Raw genomic sequence first — 5209 nt, 5'->3', positions numbered from 1 at the left:
ACACACACACACACACACACATATCACTTCTATCAGAGAGACTCTCACTAATACCAAATAAAAAGGATTAGGAAGGTCTCCATTCCACCTCCTGTAGGGTGTCTGGCATTCCCCGATATATATCTATGTATGTCCAGGAGCAGGGGCTCACATTCTTCTGGTCAGTCCTTGCTACCAGCTGCTTCCTCACTGTCACCCCAATTTCTGCAGTGCCCACCTCTCTCGTAAGATGTCCTGGCATGGCTCAAAACCTCATTTCCTCTTTTCCTGCAAAGTTCTTTGTACACAGCCTCTTGTAACAGATTTTACTGAAGGTTTTGTGGCCAAGGTGGGAGAAGGGTGGATTACAGCGCAAAGCAGAAAGTAAATCCACATCAGACAGACATCACCAGTCCTAATTTGGGTCGCCTTTACTTACCAGTAGGGCTTTCTCTCTGACTCTATCATCCACGTGCTCTAGCCTTGTGTCATATCCCCATGCCCCAAGCTCTCCTCAGAGCTCCTTCTAGATCACTGTGTCATCTCCTCGCTGGTCTGGCCTAGCCTCTCATCTCTTTTCCCTCCTGAATGCAAACAAGACTTCAACATTTTTTTGATTTTCAAGAGCCGTTTATTCTTCTTTTGTTTCATCCTTACCCTTCCAGTTCAGGCCCACGGTCCTCCTTTCTCAGCACTCGGGAGGCTCCTGCAGTTGTTTCCAAAAGTGGCAGTTCTGCTAATAAGAATAAACTCTCCCTCCTAGACCAACAAAGAGGAATTGCACTCAACTTCTAAAATAACAGGCACTTTGTGTCATCTGTCCATTCTATCAGCCATGTCATTTGAAAGCTCAGAGAGCTGTGTCTCACCTCTATGCCTGAGACATCATTCCTTCAGGTGAAGGGATTATATCTAGAAAATACTTATAATCAACATTTTATTTGGAAGAAGTAATTCATTAAGCTAGAAGTTCTCAAATTTTAGTGTATATGAAAATAATCTGCACAGGTTAAAAATATAGCCCCCTGGTTCTAGCCTATCAGAGTCTGATTCTGAAGATCTGAGATAAAACCTAGGAATCTGTGTGTTTAAAAATGTGACCCCCCCCCCCTCCGCCCCATCCTCAGGTGATTCTGATGCAGGGGATCACCTGACCACACCTTGAGAAACACTGCTTTTCTATTTGACCTACAGAGAGGAAAGTGGGGATGCCAATGATTAAATTACCATCTGTATTAGTTTCCTGTAGCTGCTATAACAAATTGTCACAAACTTGGTGGTTTAAAATAACAGAAATTTGCAGCATTAATAGTCAGATATTTGCAGCACAATAGTCAAAAGGTAGGAACAACACAAGTGTCCTTTGATAGATGAATGGATAAATAAAATGTGGTATAACCGTACAATGGAATATTATTCAACCTTAAAAAGGAAGAAAATTCTGATATATGCTACGACATGGATGACCTTTGAAAACATTATGCTAAGTGAAATAAACCAACCACAAAAGAATAAGTATTGTATGATTCCACTTATATGAGGTACTTGGAGTAGTCAAATTCATAAAGACAGAAAACAGAAGGTTATTTGCCAGAGGCTGTGGGAAGCGGGGAGGAGGAGTTATTGTTTAATTGGTACATCTCAGTTGGGGTCGATGAAAAAGTCTAGAGGTGGAAACTGGTGATGGCTGCACACAATGAGAATGCACTTAATGCTATAGAACGGTACACTTAAAAGTAATTAAAATAACAAAATTTATGTCATATATATTTTAACATAATTTTAAGGAGTAAAATAATAAAACCCATATATTTATTCCCTCACAAATCTGGAAGTCATAAGTTGAAAATCAGTATCACTGGGCCACAAGCAAGGTGTTGGCATGGCCACACCCTCTCCAGACACTGTAGGGAAGAATCTGTTCCATGATTCTTTTAGCTTCTAGTGGCTGCCAATATTATTGGCTTATGGCCACATCACTTCAATCTCTACCTCCGCCTTCACACTGCCTTCTCCACCTCTCTCTCTCTCTCTCTCTCTCTCTCTCTCTCTCTCTCTCTCTCTCATCTCCTTCTGTCTTTCTCTTATAAAGACTCTCATGATTACATTCAGGGCCCACCCAGATAATCTTCTCATCTCCAGATTCTTAACTTAATCACATTTGTAAAGTCCTTTTTTTTGCCATACAAGAGAACATTCACAGGTTACAGAGATTAGGAACCCGTGGATATCTTTGGGGACCATTTTTCAGCCTATCACATCATCTGTCAGGGTTCTAGGGAATGAGGCTGGGATGCAGGGAGGAAAAGAAGAGGGGGTTAGGAACCAAGATTTTGACCACAGGGGGCGAAAGTCCAGAAGAATAATGAGCATCTTGGGCAGGCAAGAGCACCGCTGTGTAGCTTCCTGGTGTTGGGGGTGCTCTCCCAACTCAGAGGGAGGTGGCAGCTCAGGATGGAGCTACTTTGTCAAGGAAGTGTGGCCAGTATCAGCCAGGGCCCAAGGTCGTTGCCCAGCCTCACAGATCCTCCATGGCTGCCCTGGCATTCCCGGCATCACATGCTCTGAGGCTGAAAGGGAAGCAGGAGGTGACCATAATCCTCCTCATGCCCACCTTAAGCACTCCAGATCTGAAGGTAGGACCAAGAGCCAAGTTTAGCTCCTGCTGTGTGTCACACGCAGAGCCAGGCTTTCTCCATACTTAATCTCATCTAATCTCCACCTCAGCTCTAGTAGGGGGGTACATTTGTCCCCCCTTTACAGATGAGGTACCTGCAGCTCAGAGAGATGAAGCAATCTGCTCACACTTACACAGCATGTCCATCCTCTGAGTCCCGTTGAGGTAAATGGCTCCAATTCAAATTGGACAGACTTGGATTCACATCCTGGCCCTGACTTACTGGCAATGTGGCCTTGAACACAACCTCACTGCACTTCCTCATCTCTAAACTGAGGGGCACTGCCACAGTAAGTGTCTGCCTTGTGGAGTCAGTTGTTATGAAGATAAGCATAGCATTGAGCATGGTGTCTCGGCACAAAAATGCCCTGGTAACCAGTACGAATATTCCCAGGCCTGCCCAGGTGCAGAGAGCAGGGCCTGCCCCAGCGTGGCTCCTCCCTCCCCTGACAGATGCAGAGGCCCAGGGCGGGCATGCAGCTCCTGATCTGGCCTGGTTAGGAAGGGGCTTTCTATGCACAGGAGTGCCTAGGTTTGCAGCAACAGGATTCTTCTAGTCCTGCCCTTCTGCCTCCCCAGTAAGTCTACCTTAAATCCTCAGTGAAGCCTAATAATCAATCCTCATTTGTTCTTTACCATCACTACCAACTTGGGTATTGATAAGCTTCAAGGATTGTGTTGTTCTACTCACTCAAGGACTTCAGCAAGCCACGCCTCACCCCCAGTGCCAGCTACAGCCACAGAGCTGGCAGCCAGACTGGGAAAAGCAAGGGGTGACCACATCCCCTGCCCTGGGTCTTCTGGGGAGTTTGCCTGCATAAGAACCCCTTTCAGAGCTGTGAATCCAGTTGTGGAACAGGCCTGTGATTGTACAAGTTGTTTTAAAGCAATAACAAGTTATTTTGGCAAACGCAACTGACCTAACAATAGTCCGACTAACACTGAATCTGGAGGTCACCAAGCCCAGAGAGCTCAAAGGGAAATTGTGGTAGCTCTGCCTGAGCTGCCTGAGCCACCTAATGGGTGGGCAACGGGAAGGCACTGACTCCCAAGAACAACCCTCTGGGCACACCGCAATACCCACTCAGAAAGGAGGGAACTTGCCCTTTATTGAGCACCATTGTCTGCCAACTCCTGTCTACCTTAACACAGGTGAAGGATTGGGGTCCTATAAAAATGTTCCATGGCTCTGCCCCAAGACCAGAGTGAATTTTTTCCAAATGAACCTCCTCCCCTCATTCCCAGACCTACCTGTCCCTACCTGATATCTCTAGTTCCTGCCCCGAAACCCCATAACTGGCCTCTCCTTCTAGCCCTTCAGAGAGCATGGTGTGACAAATCTGCTCCCCATGGCACTCACTCAGCGCTTTGTCGGTTCACTGCCAAACATATTTGTTTGTCACGGGCCTTGGCCAAATGTAAACAGCCAGTGCACGCTGGCTCCAAGGATCATGCCCAGCCCTCATGGCAGCACACAGTCTCTCTGTTCATCGAGATCTTCCTTTAAAATAAAAAGTACTGCAGGCCTAGCAACATAACCCATATGGACTGGATATCACATCTATGACATCAGTCACCAAACAAAAACACTCTTAACACATTAGCGAATTTCCTTTGTTCTTACTACAACTTTACTTGGCATCTGCAGACTGTGGAGCTGTAAAGCTCCTTCAAAAGTAAAAAGTTTAGCTCTTAGTTTTATAAATTAGGAACTTAAAGTGAGGACATCCCCAAAGGCACACAGCTGGAACTAGTACATTATTATTCCTGCTTGCAGAGCTGTGAACCTGGATGACAAAGTTCACAACTGGAGTCTTACCAGGACTTTCCTCAGTGGAGGATCTGAGCCTTTGTCCTGGAGAAGAGGGAATTCGTGGGCTGAGTCAGGGGCCTGGATGGGCAAGGGTGATCCACGAGAGAGGGTCAGGAAGCAAAACTAGTCACAAACAGGCAGACTGATCAAGGTATCTTTAAAGGAATAAAGCAGACAAAGGGAATCCAGGTACCAGGCCTCCGGTGGCTTCAAGGCTGGGATGTGGGGCCTGAGAAGGGGCCTTCTGTGCCTGCGAGGCTAAGTGGTACCTAATGGCTCTTGCTTCCTGTTCTTATAAAACGGAGAGCTGTCTAAATTGCTCGACCCCAAGTTTAGAATCTGCTTTTTTTCCCTATTAATGGGGAGTAGAAGCTTGTTAACTGACTCAAAAATTAATCACTTTCAAAATCAGCATAAGTAATCAGTTTTGTAGGTATTTAATAGTATGAACAAGACTCCACAGAACTGCTCCCAGATCACCTCCCAGCTCCTAGCCCAAGGGTCTTCCCACCAGACCAAGATGCTTATTGCAGAGCCTGAATTCATTGAAAAAAAAAAAAGTTTGTTTTTTAACCTATCTTTTTACCCTTCTGGCTTGGCCTGTGTGAATGAAATAGGAAACTGAGGATTTAGCTAATTTTTAAAGTTTACCTAGTTCCAAATTGAATAGTGTGTCCTACAGAGGAAACGGGTCACCCTCTAGTCCTCAAGCCAAATCACAGATAGACCTATTATTCTGG

Source organism: Pteropus vampyrus, unplaced genomic scaffold (genome assembly GCF_000151845.1).
Source record: "Pteropus vampyrus isolate Shadow unplaced genomic scaffold, Pvam_2.0 Scaffold2, whole genome shotgun sequence".
Lineage (NCBI taxonomy): Eukaryota > Metazoa > Chordata > Mammalia > Chiroptera > Pteropodidae > Pteropus > Pteropus vampyrus.
This window is presented reverse-complemented; position numbering follows the sequence as displayed.